The sequence below is a fragment of the Vulpes lagopus genome, chromosome 4, assembly GCF_018345385.1.
Source record: "Vulpes lagopus strain Blue_001 chromosome 4, ASM1834538v1, whole genome shotgun sequence".
Taxonomy (NCBI): Eukaryota; Metazoa; Chordata; class Mammalia; order Carnivora; family Canidae; genus Vulpes; species Vulpes lagopus.
Genome location: NC_054827.1, coordinates 39015089 through 39031856, shown reverse-complemented (window position 1 = coordinate 39031856; position 16768 = coordinate 39015089). Strand labels below are relative to the sequence as shown.

The window sequence follows — 16768 nt, the reverse complement described above, 5'->3', positions numbered from 1 at the left end:
AGCTGGGGGCTCAGTCTATTGTATGTTCGGCTCAGGTCGTGACCTCAGGGTCCTGGGATGGAACCCCCCTGCTCAGCAGGGCGTCTGCTCGACCCTCCCCCTCAGCCACGCCCAGCTCACACTCATGCACACTCGCTCTCTCCAGAAACGAATGAATGAATCTTTAAAGTAAATAAATAAAAAGCAATTAAAAAAACAAAAATCCTCGCATACTGTTGGAGGGGATATAAGTGGTGCGGCTGCTGAGAGACAGCATTTCGCATTTCCTAAAAAAAATCAAACCACATGACCCAGCAATTCTACTTCTGAGTTTACACTCAGGAGAATTAAGAGGAGGGACTGCAGACTGACTTGTTTCCCCCACAGCACTATTCACAGTAGCCAAGAGGCAGGAGCGGTCCAGGTGTCCAGCAACAGGAGAACAGTTGTCTGTTGTCAAAGCGTGGTCCGTCCACAAAATGGAACATTATTCAGGCTGTGAAGGGAGCAAATCCTGCCACCTGCCACCCAGTGAGCATCACAAGAGGTCAGATGCTGTGCCATTTGACCCGAGGCCCTCGGAGTGTCAGACTCACAGACGCAGCAGAGGAGCTGGGGCAGGAGGATGTGGGCCGGGGGGACACAGAGGGGTCAGTGTTTAATGATGACAGAGCCTGGGCTGGGGGAGACGGAAGGAGTTCTGAAGAGGAAAGTCAGCGGCAGCTGTGGAACAGCAGTAGGAATGTCCTTAGCACCGTGAGTTGTAGATTTCAAAAAGGTTGATGTGGTGAAATTTAAATTATGTTACAGGAAAATAACTTAAAAATTCCACAAAAAACACAACTGGAAATAAGAGTTAAACGAGCCCGTGCTCAGAGAGGAACAGGGTGAAGCCAGCCCACTTGGCAAGGGCCACGTCCACAGGGAGCAGTTGCGTGGGCTCCTGAGACCAGTTACACCTGCTGCCAGTGCCACCCCCACAACCCGCCTGGCGATAGGTGCGCCTGGGGGCAGTGTGCACGTCCAATCACCAGACGAGTTCGAATTAACTGTAGCTTAGACCATGAGCATAGGTTTTGCGCCCACCTATGCTGTTGTCCACACGCCGGGCCCAGCCACTGGAATTCAGGGAAACACCACCCCCCACATTTGAAGAGACTTGCACATGCCCAGAGAGAGCCCAATGTGCTGAAGAAGTCAGGGTTGATCCAAGAGGGCTTTCTGGAGGAGGCAAGGCCAGGGCACTACACAATCACTGCCTACCTGAGGGGGCTGAGAGGCCCCAGGCTCCCAGCTGCTCTTCCACAGCCTCCTGGGGCCGAGGGCAGGCGTCCAGCAGCCCAGGGCTGTCTGAGCCGCAAGCACCTGGAGACAGTGCGCTTTGCTCCGAGGACTCTTGGTGTGACAGGGTGGCGATTCCAGCCTGTCACGGAGAAGTAGGGCCACCTCACGTCTGCCCCCCGACAACATGTCCCTATGTCAACAGTAAACAACTGCTCACGGCATCTGCATCAGGGGTGAATCCAGCTGACACCCCCTGGGACCTGACATAGGGGCTCTGGGAGTGTCGGCTGGCTGGTCGCACAGGAGCCTGGGAAGCCAGGCTGCCCGCTCAGTGGTCAGTGAAGACCAGAGAGGCCCCAGTACGACGGCTCCAGGAGGGCCAGGGTGCAGGCGGCGGTGGCACCTCCATCTTCCGACAGTGCTTGGCCTGGGGTGCAGAGCATACAGTGGCGGCACCTGTGAGGCTCCGGGAACCGGGAGGCAGCCGGGCCCCATCTGGCAAGGAGCCCCAGGCCTTGCACAGACCCTGTGGCACACAAGCAGCTTCCTGGAATCATCCTGCCCTCAAACACCTGCTCTGGCCACAGCGTCCTCCATCGCCTGAAGTCACACCCGGGGAGGAGGAACCCAGCAGCCCACCTACCACAGATACTGCCCCGGCTGAGCTCCAGGTGGGACGCAGACCCTGGCCCACCAGACCCCAGGCTCAGACACAACCCGGGACGCTGCGAGCTGCAGTGCCTGCGCACAGGACGGCCCAGAGCACAGGGTCTGTGTCTGAGGGAGAGGCCAGCTCCACTCAGCATGCCAGGACTCCTCCCAGCTTGCCCTAGGCACTGGGGACCTGCGTGGGACACCTTTAGGTGGGGACGGTGCAGTCGGCTCTGGAAAGCCCTCCAAGAATGATCACTCGGAACCAGCTTCCTGAACTCATGCGGATCTGGGGAGCATGCGCGGCATGACTCGAGAACCTCGTTTCCAGCCTTCAGATGCAGGCCGCGGAGAAAACTGCAGGGACGCAGCAGAGGAGCCTCTGGTGTTGCAAAGAGAAGGTGCCCCTGCCCCTGTCTCCGGCAGCCACCGCCATCGATGCTGAGATGTCTGCACAGCCATGCCCAGAAGGACATTCTGCTGCTGCTGCTTGCCTGGAGAACCAAGCAGGATCAGGTCCAAACAGCCTTGCTGTCACGTGCAGCTGCATTTTGACTTCTGATTTCTGACCCCTGGGAGGAGGGTGGCCCTGCAGCGTTTGGAGCAGTGGAATCACCAGGATGGAACATTCTGGGCCCCAGGGCTTCCCAGGGAGAGCAGCCGGCGCAGGCTGCCCTTACTGATACACAAACGTGAATCATGCTGAGCCTCAAAGCACGAGCCCTTCCCGCCGAGTAAGCTCCCCTCTTACTGTCACCAAGCAGGTGTGAGCAGGAATGCACATGCGAATGGACACACTCACATCCTGTGCTATCGGCCCCCTCGCGCTCCAGGCTCTGCCGGCCGCAGCTCATTCCTGACACCATGGCCCTGCTGTCGGCTCATCCCATGGCCCCGGGGAGCAGGTGGGCAGGTTGGGCCATGCACCTGAAGAATAAACTGGGTTCTGCTTCCAGTGGAAGACAACAGGGTGTGCACGTCCCTAAGGCCCTCATGCTGTGTAGATGAGAAAGCATGGGCCTGCGTCGGGGACCAGCAGGCTGCCCGAGGCGCCCCACCCCCACCCCACAACCCTGCCAGGATGCTCCGGCAGCCAGGTGCCCGCCAACAGGAGGAAACAACAGTCAGGGCCTGAGTGGGGACATCACAGTGCCACGGGCCACTGGCCAGAACTGGTGCTCTCGCTGCCACGGCAGGGCTCAGGGTCCACGCCCACGGTCACTGCCGTCCTCTGTGTTCACCACGGGGCAACACCATGGAGCAAATGGCAGGGACGAGAGCAGCCCGAAGACGCCAGGCCCCAGCTCCCCATGGTGTACCCGCGGGAGGAGGTATTTCCTGGGGGCCTTTCTCCTGGTTCAAGTGCTGTTTGCAGGGAGCACCTGGGCCATGAGCTGCCTGAACCCAGGTCCCTAGATCCAAGAAAGGCTGTCACTGTGCCCGTCGGCGCACGAGGGCCCAGAGTGGAGCAGCCCTCCCAGCCCAGAGCTGCAGCCTCAGGGGGTCCAGCCGCTGGGTACACAGTGGCCTCCCAGCACCCTGGGCAGGAGGAGCTGGCCCTGTGGCCATGCTGGGTAACCGTCCTCTGCTGGTCAGTCTCTCTGGTCGGTGAGGCCTTGGCGTTTGCTGTGTTTGCTTCTTTCTGAACATCATGGGAGGAGCCGAGTGGTCTGAATGCGTTTTCTGCGCCCAAGTCCAGTGGTTGGGCCATTGGCAGGAGGTGTGCTCCCCCATAGCTGGGCCTCAAGCCTCCCACCCACACCAGGGAGGCTGCTGGGAGCACCACCCAGTTAGGACACAGAAGAGGCAGCACCCAGACCAGCCCGGCCCGTGTGCAGGCCTCTGCAGGCGGCATGCCCACTTGAAGTGCCTCCGCTGTGAAGCCCCAAGCCTGCCCTGCTTTCCTGCAGGACCTAGGTCGGGCGAGCACAGCAGCTCCACTTCCAGGATGCCTGCCATGCTCTGTTCCCAGAGGCAACCGGAGGGGTACAGCCCCCACTACGAGCCGAGCAGGCACCTGGGGCCAGGTCAAGGGAGGGTCCCACACGAGCATCCCCAGGGGTGCATCCCCCCTCCCCAGCAGGCAGGCCCCAGAGTGCTCCCCTGGCCTCAGAGTCAGGAGCTCAGGCCCCACCCAACCCCACGGGCTGTGTCTGCTGTGGGTCCACAGATAAGCAGCAGGGGAGGAAGGAGGCGGTTTATCTGCGGCTAATCTCCCCATCAGCAGCCCTGCGCTCCAGCCCGTTGCCAGGTAACCTGCCGCTCCTCTTATCAGCCCCTAACGTTCCATCGACTATTCAGACAAGAACCGAGAGGCTGGCATGGGGGCTGCGAGCAGCACGGAAGGAAAATGGCACATGATGCAGGATGAGGGGAAAGAGATGCTTAGTCGTCCTCTGACGGGTGCTGGCAGCCATCCATCCCTCACCCCTGCACCCAGAGACTCCAGCAATAGAAGGGCTACTGCCCAGGTTGGGAGGGGGGACAGAGACCTGAGGGGGGGGGACGGAGACGGGGAGGGGTGGAGACAAGAGACAGAAGGAGGGGAGAGGAAGGGAGCCCATGGGTGCATGCGAATCAGCCAGGTTCACTGTGTGGGGAGCCCTCTCTGCTCCACTCTCCCCCTCTTCCCCCCTGCCTTTCCCCACCCCTCCCCTCCTCCCCCTGCTCCATCTCCTTCCCTCCTTCCCCTACCCCACCCCCTCGCCTCTCACAGGCTTCAGGAAGCTCCTCAGGATGCAGGTCCCACCTTCCAAGTCACCCACACTTGTGCCCTCCAACCTGGCGTGGGGCACAGCCAGGTCCCAGCCACCTGGACACCCCTAGAGCCTGGAGTCTGGGTCACCTGCAGGGCCTGCCCCCGCATGAGCCTCAGGAGGACACCCTGACCTCCTGTGACCCAACCCAGGGCCCCCTCCACTCCTTGCCCCTGGCCCTGTTCTCACTGGCAGGACACATGGGGCCTGGTGGAGGGGTGGCCTGTGGGAAGGGCCAGGAGCCGCATCCTTCCGCACGGCCTTGCGGCCCCCAGCCCCAAATCCAAGTCCTGCCCTTGGGCCCACCAGGGCCTGGTCCTCTGCCAACGTGGCAAGACAGCGATGCCCACGTGGCCATGCTGTCCTCACTGACCACCGTGACCTAGCGAGCCACCGGCACTGGCACAATGGGGTCGGGTGATCCCAAGACCCCAGGGGCCTGGAACACCAAGGAAACACGGCCACCAAGTCCAGGAGACCCAGGAGGGCCTGTCCAACCCCTCATGGCCTCCACGTCAGGGAGCCCACTATGGGCAGAGGGTGGTGGGCGCACGTCCTGCCGGCCGAATGGCCCAGTTTTGAAAGCCTGTCCTTCCCCCAAATGTCTTCCTGTGAAGCAGCATGGCTGCCTCCGTGTACCTTCCCCAGTGCATGGTCATTGAGGAGAAATAGGCTTCAGAGAGCCTGCCCAGAGGTGTGAGCCCAAAGTCTTAGGAAATACTAACTTATTAGAAGAAACTCAATTCTGTCTGTACAAAGCACATTTCTGTATTTAAAATAACTTTTCACTACTAGAAACAACTACTACCATCTGGAGTCTGGGCCAATTATCCACCACATAGGCTGGGAGCTGATCCATCCACCTCAGTGTGTGAGGCTGGGAACGCTGTGGGGGCTGTGCCTCCCTCCCCCAGGACTCTCTCCTCTGACCTCAGCATCACCCGTCCCACCCCCACCCCGAGCCCTGCGAGCCCTGCATCTGGAATCACCTGATCGCCCACCTGAGTCCTTCTGACGATGGAAGGCTGGGTCCCATCTCCCACAATGCTTGGCCCACAGAAATGACCTCATAAGAATTAATCAGATCAAAAGCAGGGATTCAAAGATACACTTGCACACCTATGTCCACAGATGATGGGTGAAGAGAACGTGCTGGATCCACCCAATGGAATAGCATCCAGCCTTAAAAGAGGAGGGACCTCCTGACAACTGCCATGACATGGATAAACCTGAAGGACACTGTGCTCATGAAACAAGCCAGACACAAAAGGACAGAGGCTGCATGGTTCCAGAATCCAAGGTTCCTGGAGCTGTCAGATCCATAGACACGGGGTATAGAGAGGGGGCTGGGGGCAGTGTCTGATGGGGACGGAGTCTCAGCTGGGGACAATGACAACACCCCAGAGATAATGGCGGGGACAGTTGCACCTCAGTGCAAATGCACTTAGTGCCCTGACCAGCGAGCTTAGAAATGGTTAAGATGGTACATTTCAGGGATCCCTGGGTGGCGCAGCGGTTTGGCGCCTGCCTTTGGCCCAGGGCGCGATCCTGGAGACCCAGGATCGAATCCCACATCGGGCTCCCGGTGCATGGAGCCTGCTTCTCCCTCCGCCTGTGTCTCTGCCTCTCTCTCTCTCTCTGTGACTATCATAAATAAATAAAAATTTAAAAATTAAAAAAAAAAAAGACGGTACATTTCATAGGTCTATTTTATTGCAGTGTTTTAAGAGTGAGAAAAAAAAATTGAGTGAGTGAATGAAAAACTGAACAGAAGACATGCCCCCACTTCAGGAAGAGCAATAGAAGGCCTCTGACCAGCCCACACCCCAGAACCCCAACAGTCCAAACTGATCCATGCAGAGATGGAAATACATTATCAACATCCCGAAATTTCATTAGAAACAAGCATATCCAGTAGAAAGCTCTTCACTTTTAAAATATCTTGGTTTCCAATCTGGATAGGTCAGCTCTTGAGGGGAATGAGTTAATAATGGATCTACAAAAACAACTTAATTTGGTTTTGTGTTGGCAAGAGATCTTCGGTGAGGCTGACAACCAGGAACACGTGCCCGACGCCAGCCGTGCCAGACACACCAGATGAACCTTCTGATGAAGGGACCAGGGGAACCATGGAAACCTTCTCCAGATCAAGGTCAAGGACAGTTCCCATCCTCATGTGGCCTTCAAGTGTTTCCATTGCAAGGCCCAATTTCAGCAGCCCTCTAAGGTTGTTTTCCCAAAGACTACAAAAAATAATAATCCCTGTAAACCAACATGGATCATCCTTAATTACGGCACTGTAGCCATGGCTATTTAAAGACCCACCGCAGCAAAGTGCTGACAAACATTAATGAGCAGTGATGCACACACAGTATTGTAAATGAAAGGATAATGAAAGCAATTTATTTGAAAATTAAAATATGATTAAGAATGGCAGGCCGTGCAAGAGCCCAGATGCCTAAGGAAAGCGCCCGACATGCAACCTGCTCTCATTAACCAAGGAGCCTGGTGAAACTGCTTTCCTTTCTCTGATAGTTTTTAATATAAAGGAAATTCACGAATAGGTGGGCGCGTCCCCTCAGACCTCATGACCCGTAAGACACTTCGGAGTGGAGCGTCCAAGGGTAAGTGCACCCATGCGGGGTCTCACTGACCCAGCTCTCCACAGAGCAACCTCTAACGGCCACCAGCTGCATCCGTATACACCAGGATGACAGGGAGGCCAAGTCTCCACTCACACCCAGGGTGGCACAGATGCCTCCAACAGGATTCCAGCTACTTGGGATACTCCAAGGCCTGGGGTCTAATTTTCAGGCCAAGGGAGCCCTGCTCTCGGAGAGCAGCTTCCTGCAAGCCTTCTGATATCAGAGTTGGTCTTACTTCAGTGCAGGCACTGCTAGTGGGGTCCTGACCCTTCGTAGGGAGGGTCAGACTAGGGGACCCTCCGGAGAGGTCCTGGCGCAGATGTGGATGCAAAGTCACCAGGAGATTGGCCTCTGGTGCCCCCTGAGCCTCACCAGGGACCCCACTGGGGCTCTGGAAGGAGGCACCCTCAGGTGGGGTAGACGACCTGCACCCTACCGATGTCTGGTCATCCTGGGGCCACGACACAAACTGGGCCTTCCTGGCGTCCACGTCAGAGCCATCCAGTGCATGTTCTCAGCAATAGCATGGAGCACATCCAGCGCCTGCCCTGGGCCCACCTCCTGACCTCTCCCCGTCCATCCAATTCCGTTCTCACCTCCCTGCTTGGTACTCAGGCTCCTTCTCCCTCTCACCAGTGTCTGGTCTCCCCTTGCTCTCTCTGCATACAGGTCATCCCTATTTATACCACCACCGACCCCTCTGATGAAAGCACGATCCAGCTGCAGACAGGAGAGGTGTGGAAGCCACCACCCCCCACCTGGCCCAGGGCCCTGGAGAGCCGAGTGTGGCACCGAGCCTGCCGCCGCCTCCCAGACGCCCAGCCAGCTGACGGCCACCCAGCCCCGACTAAACGTCACCATGTCCATGGAGCTGGAAAGCAGAGACAGGCAGAAGGAGCCCCCAGCCCGGGTGCTCCTGGTGTAACGCTGCTCCATCAGCAGCATCACTGGACACACACAAAGGAACAACTCTCCTACTTTATCTGTAATTACAGAGCTGCCAACTAAGGTAACATGACAAGTTTGCCCATCGGACCAGGTCTCGTGTGATGCTGATTTGGGTCGCTGCTGTGTAACGAGCATGACAGGCTCGTCCACTTTAAAGCCACATAATTACTGTTGGAAAGTGTGTGCGTGAGACACGCCCCTTCTGAAGGACAGTTCTACAATATTATCAGAAACCTTTACAAGAGCTAAACCTTTCCTTAAAGTGCTTCGAGCATGCAGAGCCTCATACCTGGTGAAACTCAGAGCACCCGTGTGTGTAATTTTGGGGAGCCCAGGACTTACCTAATAGGGCCGCAACATGGTTCAGAGGTGAACTGTTATTAAATGACCCCAGTAAGTATAGCCTTAGGAAAAGCTGCCTTCTCCTGCTGTCATCACACTGTCATGACAATAACAGTGTAAGGTCTGCAGGGTTTTCTTTTTAAAATTTTATTTATTTTTTTAGGTCTGCAGTTTGAATAAATTATTCCAGATTCCTTAAATAACATCTCAAAGTACATTGCTATCACATTCAAATAAGACTAAGATATTTAGTGCCTTGGTTTATAGGGAGCATTCAGCTGTGTAAGAAAAATTCCTTTTAATTCTGTAAGAAAATAACACATTTGCAAGTGTGAGATGTTATTTTTGTTCCTTGTTCCAGGTTGGCAAGTATGCTTTATTTTCCTACAGAGAGTAGATGATAGGCACACTGTTTTTTCAAAAAGCTTCTAGAGAGGAGAGGTATATATTTTCATACTCCAGGCCTACATGGATTGATACAGGATTTAAAAAGCTGTGAGAAGTCTCTTCTACTTTGCTACCTCGGTGTTGTGAGGACCACCTCGTACTCGCAGGGACAGCTTTCAGGAACCCCGAGAACTTGCACACATCTGGGGCACACTCTCAGCCAGGGGCGGGGGGCGCTGCCGGAGGACACAGGGTCACGGTGAACACATTCTGGAAGTCACCAAGCACCAAGCACTGATTCACCACATGAATCGTCCAGGTTGCTGCTGGACACATGCACCTCTCCCCATGCCCCAGTAGCGGACAGACACCCCTCCTTTCCTGTCTCCCTGCCAATGCTCTGTGTTTAGATTTCCTCATTTTTCCAAACTGATGGATATGAAGTGATAACTCCCTTTCATTTGCATGTGGCTATTGATTTGCAATGGCTACTAATGAAGGTGAGTATTCCTTTATACACTAGTTATTTGGCCTTTTACTGCCATGATTTAAGATTTAACATTAATTCTTCCAATCCATGAAGACAGAGTATCTTCCTGTTTATGTCTTCTTCAATTTCTTTCATCAATATCTCAGTTTTCAGAGTACAGGTCTTTCATCTCCCTGGTTACATATATTTCTAAATATTTTATTATTTTTGATGTGACTATAAATGAGATTGTTTTTCTTATTCCTCGGAGAGCTCACTATCACATCTAGAAACACAATCAGTTTATCTGTGTTAATTTTGCATCCTGCAGTGTTACTGAATCCATGCGTTCATTCTAATAGTGTTTTGGTAGAATCTGTCTACAGCATCAGACCACCTGCGAATAGTGACAGTGTCTCTTCTTCCCTTCCGATTTGGATGCTTTTTATTTCCTAATTGCTGTGTCTAGAACTTCTAGTCCAATGTCTAATAACAGTGGTAGGAATGGGCATCCCTGTCTTGTCTCTGATCTCAGACTGAAGGCTTTGTCTGAGTATGATAAGTATGACTATGACGTTAGCTATGGGCTGTCATAAGTGGACTTTGTTATAGTTAAATGTTCCTTTTGTACCCACTCTGTTAAGAGTTTTTTTTTATCATGCATGGATGTTGAATTTTGTTGATGCTTTTTCTGTGTCTACTGAGATGATCATATGATTCTTAACCTTCATCTTATTCATGTGGTGAATCATGTTGATTAAGGTGTGGATGTTGAACTAATCCTGGAGTAAATCCCACGGATTGTGCTGAATGATATTTTTTAATGTATTGTTGGTATTTTATTGAGGATTTTTTACATCTATGTTCATCAGAGACATTGGCCTGTAGTTCTCTTTTTGTGATAGCTCTGTCCTGTTTCACAATTAGAGCAATGCCAGCCTCGAAAAATGAGTTTGGAAGCCCTCCTTCCTCTTCCATCTTTTGGAATAATTTGAGGAGGATAGGTCCTAACTTTTCTTTAAACATTTAGTAGAATTCACCTGTGAAGCCACTTGGTCCTGGACTTTTATTTTGGGGAAGTTCTTAAATCAGTGCTCCAATGTCATTACTTATAATCAATCTATTCAGATTTTCTATTTCTTCATGATTCAGGCTTAGAAGGCTGTGTGTTTCTAGGAATTTATCCATTCTTCCAGATTGTAGCAAATCAATTTTTAAATATTGCCCAAGATCTGAGAATAGAAGTAAAGAGGCAGAGAGTCACATGTAAGTTTAATAAAGAAGTTCGTATTAAAGCTGGGTAGATGTTCAATTAAACATCAAACTTCACACTGAAAGACCGTGCAAAAGGCTCACCATGCATAATTCCCTGCTCAGGCATCCAGCCACTTGAGCTTTGCCCATACAGCTAGAAGCCATCGCCCATGCCCTTGATGTGTGGGGGCCCGCCTCTGACACCCGCTGTCTGGGTTCTCTGCACACAGATCACCATGACACATTTATCTTTAAATATACACACCCCTGCCAAGAACTATTATCTGTAGATCCACAGGCTTGACTTCTACGAGGAAAGAACAAGAGCCAGAGCTGAAGCGCTGGCTACGGTGACAGATTCGTTGAGTCCGTGTTTCTCTGTGTTCACCTTAAACACACTCCTGTCATTGTCCTAAAGTGAGAGTCGGTTCAGGGTGATTTCTCCCCACATGCATCATCCCTTGCCCCTCACAGGCAATCTGCAATACCCCAGTTCTGGGTCAGTGAGGACTGGGGAAAGGAAGAAGGCACCGGAAGGCACACGGGTGGAAATGCCCCCTTGGAAGCGCCTTGTGGGAGGCCCACAACCAGAAGAAAAAGTCTCCACTTGCTGGAATGGTCACTGGGGATTTGTCAGGGCTCCAAGCAGCTAGACTTGGCACTTTTGAAAAATGAGACTTTTTAAGCTGCTTCTAACCCACAGAGTGAGACTTTTCCTTTCTCTCCTCCCATCCTTCCCCATCTTTTTACATAAGAAATCATGGTACATCTATTCCATGATTCTCAGAGTTCTGGTCAACCAGCTGCAGTGCTTGGGAAACACACCTGCCCCGCCCTGAGCGGCATCTACCCGGGCAGAAAACCCATGACGAGTGGCAGTGAGCAGAGTCATCTCCTTGATGAATGAAGCTTCTGTGGGTGCACACATGTACTCGCACAGGCACATGTGCACATGCACACACATGCGCGCACGATCATTACTGGAAGAAGCAGCAGGACACACATCGGCTGTCAGTATCTCACACCAGCCTCTGCTGGCAATCATGAGGAATTCCCACAGCAACCCTGCGCAGTGCCCACTGCCCTCGTTTCTCTGCACGTGGTGCCTCAGCAGCACCTCCGTGACCGGCACACACTGACCGACAGGAGGCCATGCCATCGTGGGCATTCCTCCCGCCGCATCTGGTGGGACTCGTTTCAAGGACACTTTTCTTTCACAACCAGCTGTCCTTGCAGCCAGGGCCCTTCACCTGGATTTTCTGCTTTGCCTCTGGTCACCGGAGGTCCCAGCACAGCTGCCATTCAGCTGGCTCCTGCTTCAGGGGCCTTGTAATGGGAAAGAAACCTGCAAAGTAACCAGGAAGTCTCAAGGAGAGCAACGAGCAAAGCAGTTCCTGCAGGGCTGTCACAGGCCAGGCAGCCATTCTCTCCCACGTAGCATGTGAACAGGCCGCAGTGGATGGGGAGGGTCTGGGGGCACTGCCAGGAAAGGCAAGTTCACACAGGATGACAGAGATAAACTTTGGCTGCAGGGGACCCCGAAGATCCAACTCAACATGGCCCTGCCACTCGGGAGCCACCACACGGCAATCAGGAGAAGCCTCCTCCTGCCAGAGGGCGTGGCACCCCCTGGCAAGGCCACTGTCGGTGGGTTGGGCTGGGCACGCTTCCCACGTGGCCTCCAACAGGCCTCCCCCAAGCCTCCTCCAAGCCCACACACCACCCAGAAGGCGAGGACTGGGTGAGAGGAGGTCTCTGCGCTCCTGCGTCATGGGGCCTGACGGGTGCTCATCCAGAAGGGGCCTGGGGCCTTCAGGAGCAGGGGGAGCAGGGCCACGGACACCGAGCCAGGACATCACACGCATGGTGAGCACACTTGCTGTGTGTGAGTCCTGCGGAGCTGTCCATGCAGCAACCCATCCAGCTGCTCTGGGGCAAGGACGAGAGGGGCGGTCTGTGTGGAGGCAGTGGCAGGTCAGGTAGGTTCTGAGAAGGCTTTGCCCTGAGAGTGGGAAAGCGCCCCGGGAACACCTTCCTGGCATCAGAGGACCCTCTCCCGCCAGGGGTCCCTCTGCACATCCACATCCTTCCCGTGGAAATGCAGCTTCCACAGCCTGAATTCATGTTAGAGGCTTGAGGACCCCAGCGATCTTCGGGGCGGCTACAGCCAAGAGCGCCAGCAAAACAGTGCGAGTGGCGGACACTTGACACGGGGCCACTTTCTTGCTGTTACAGGCTGAATGCGAGTCTGACCTTCCCTCCTAGATGCACCCCAGGGAACCAACCTAGTGACACGGCGCACACTCAGGAGCAAACCAGGTCTGGCAGACATCAGGAGCCACCGATGTATCATAATATAGCACAAACCTCCGGTGGGGGGGTAACCACATCAAGATTGCTCCTTGTCTAAGGAACACGCTGCATCCACTACTGTAACAGGACAAGGTTTCACACTGTGTGTTGACTCAAGAACCCAGCTCTCTGGTGACCTCCTGGGACCCAGCAACCACCACCGCCTCCAGCCAGGACAGACCATGGTCCCCTAACTGTCATGGGAGCTTCAGGTAGCACACATTGAGAGTGCTCACTTTAAATAACCAGATCTTGATGCTTCATAGCTCTTGTTTTGTCCCAAACCTTGAGAAAAATTTCTTATTCCTGCCAGTGTCACACCTCGGGCTGATAAATTATCAGAGAAATATCAAGTTGACAAAATTCCATACACAGCAAATGTCAGACAACAAGCCCACCTGAGAAAGCGCCAAACTCTCCCGTCCTCGATCAGGACCTGAGAGGGAACCAGGAGCTGGCAACGGTCAGCTGGACCATGAGATGCACGTCCAGTAAGTGCAGCTTCATGGGGAGGGGAAGACAGGGTTCTGCACCCCCCCCCACCCCAGGGCCGCACCATCCATCCCCAGTGCCTGGGCTGTTCCCGGTGCTCAGCCCCACGAGACCTTCACAGATAAATAATAAATAATAAAACTATGATTTTAGGACAAGGAATCTGTGGTGCAAAAGTGAAGATACAAGAACTGAGCCTTGCCTACTGTTTACACGCAGGAACAGCTGTGTGGTGAGCCAGGGTCCAAAATAGCCCCTCTAGCACTCAGTCAGTGGTCAGGCGGTGGGAGCTGCCCAAATTCCCCAAACACAGTGCCTTTTTGGTGGCTCCAGACACTGAGAACCAGTCAGGACAGTCCTACTGAAAATCAAGGCAGAAGCTGGACCAAGTCCACTGACAGGTGGGCAATCAGGGCCCGGCGCTCAGCAAAAGCAGAACCTCAAGGAGTTAGACCCAGGGGCATCTTAAATCAAGTATTTTCACGCAAAAGAAACTTGTGCTGATAGGAGCCAAAGGCAGCTTTGTCTATAAAAGACTATTAACATAGCCATTTATAAAACTAATATGGAAGCAAATGTGGCTCCCATCATAATGCACATACACTGCAGAATCGCATTATGGAAATAGAATATCAAAATTGATGACTTGACCTCGGGGCCCAGCCTATTCTAAATGAAGATGACTTCTGAAATGAAATTTTTGCTATAATTTGCTCTTGCTTTTGCTAAAAGGTTGAAGGCATTTCTATTCCAACTGAGTATGAATGACATTAATTTCACAGCATTACCCACCATGTTCTTAAATACATTCATCTTCAGCAAGTTATATTGATTTAAAGAAAAATATATTCCTTTTTAGTAAACTAGTTGACCCAAAGGCTGCAAGACCATTTCTGCAACACACGTATATTCACTAAGAGTCCCTTCATCTCCTCAGAGTAAAAAATACACCAGGTACCACCTGATCAAATAAAGTCTGTCTCTCCTGGCACAGTTATTGGTTGTTGTTGGTTTTTTTTTTTTTTTTTTTGGTTTGGAGATTGCTGTTGCCTGTTGAATTAATGTGATTTGTCCATCTCTGAGATGGAGAATTATACTCCACTGTAGCCAACTCCCAACAAATGGGAGCTAAGGGAAAAACAGGATTCGGAAACATCCAGATGAATGACAACCATGTTCTAGAAAGACACAACTCAGGGTGGCCCCATTAGGCAAAGGGACCACCCAGAGTGGGAACCCAGAGTGTGGTGAGGAATGCACCTACTGCTCCAAGGTTTGCTTCCCAAGACAGCCTGGCCTTCTGTCTTCTTTTTTTTTTTTTTTTTAAGATTTTATTATTTATTCATGAGGGAGAGAGAGAGAGAGGCAGAGACACAGGTAGAGGGAGAAGCAGGCTCCATCCAGGGAGCCCGACGTGGGACTTGATCCCGGGTCTCCAGGATCACACCCTGGGCCGAAGGCAGCACTAAACCACTGAGCCACCCAGGCTGCCCCTGGCCTTCTGTCTTGCACTGGGTAGCACCCAACCACTATGGAGCAAATGCATCAGAATGAGATGCCCGTGTGCCAAGCTCTTTGGTTGAGAAAAGGCCACACTACATTGGGCCATTGGGAATGGAAGTTAAAACCACCATGTGATCCCACCACATCCCAACCAGAGCAGCTAAAACCACAAAGATGGAAAACTCCACCGGTAACAAGTTGGAGAAACAGACACATGGGTTCCTGATAAACCTGGAGAGCTCGCCACCACAGGGAACCATCTGCCCTTCTCAAAAGATAAACATACACATACCCAGGACCCAGCAATTCTGCTCCCAGATACCTGCCCAGAGAAATGAAACATATGTCTGTAAAAACTATCATGTGAGAACTTTCAGAGGAACTTTCTTCTTAACAACCAAACTGAAAAAAGAGAACATCCAACAGGAAGACAGGGTTCTAAACTGTGGTGTGTCAGTATAGCGCAATGAGGCTCCACAATAAGTAGAAGCCACTGTGACACAGAGCCACCCACACAGTGACCTGGGCTGGAAACAGGACCCATGTACAAGTGCAGAGGAAGCTACTTACACAATGTGTCAACACGGGCATGACTAGTGTGTAGTAGGAGAGATAGGCCATTTCCTGGCTGTGCTGCTGACAGGAAAGAGACACAAGGAGTCTTACAGATGATGGCTTGATAGAGGAGGGGATAACGTGATGTGTGTATTTGCAAAAGTTCACAGGACTGTGCTTAGATGTAGATTTCTACTATATGAAAAACTGGAAAAACGTAAACAACAAATAATAAACTAAAGGGAGGGAGAGGGATCCAGTCTCTTCCTATTTAAAAATGAAGGAGCAAAATGGCAAACAAAGCCTGGCAGCACCGCAGATGCACAGAATGGTCAGACGGGAAGATTCAGCGGTCTACCTGGTAGCGAGGCTGTGGTGACATTCAGGGCATGCAGGTCAGAAAAGCAGAACACACCTTGGGGGGGGGGGCACCAGGATGTGTGACAGGGGGCTCCTCATCCTCCTGACCCACCGGATCCACACCAGCTCCCATACTCAAGGCTAGAATGGCGGGAGCTCAGGGCCTCATCGCTCCCAGCAGGTGCCATCTGGGGCCAGCATTCCAGCAGAGGTTTTGCTCCTGTGCACTTGCTTTGCTGGTTTATCCCTTCACTCAACATATATTGACTGAGCGTCTGGGAGGCAGGCACAGAGAATGGGGGCCACCTTTATGTCCACAGCAGACGTTCCAGCAGAAGGTGGAGAGCAACCAGGCATGAGCCAACAGGAAGGCCAGACCCACTAGCATCAGGGATCGGACAGGATCTCTTGTGTTTCTAAATCCCATAGACTTAAGTCCATTAAAAACTACAATTTTCCCTGAGAAAAGTATCATGAGTATGGTAACTATTAGGATCATCCATGTTAATAAAATACGCACATATTCTTAAACCCAAGAGAGGGAAAGAGTTGAATCTAAAGTGTCTTGGCCTTCACCAAAGAGACAGGATGACAAGTAAGCACATGATGACATGGTCAACAGCATGAGTCGTAAGGAAATGATCACCATAATGAGATACTAGACCCACTGCGTGGAGCCGAAAGCTACATACAATGCGCCCAGGTACAACTGGTCCTGTCCTACTCCGCTGGTGGGAACGTGAATGGTTCCACAGCTACTCGGGAGCACACTGCAGCTGTCTCATAACATG

The 16768-nt window shown here is 52.6% G+C and overlaps 1 protein-coding gene across 5 annotated transcripts in view; it reads right to left on the bottom strand.

The window, feature by feature from the left end:
• PTPRN2 (protein tyrosine phosphatase receptor type N2) overlaps positions 1 to 16768 on the bottom strand; it is a 723182-nt gene that overhangs the window by 525568 nt on the left and 180846 nt on the right. Inside the window, exon 1 of one of the 5 annotated variants that reach the window (XM_041753468.1) lies at positions 10502 to 10560. The exons of the other annotated variants lie outside the window; for them this stretch is intronic. The gene's annotated coding sequence lies outside the window, so the exon portion shown is untranslated. Of the gene's footprint in view, positions 1 to 10501; positions 10561 to 16768 lie in introns of those variants that run through there. 5 annotated transcript variants of the gene reach the window in all.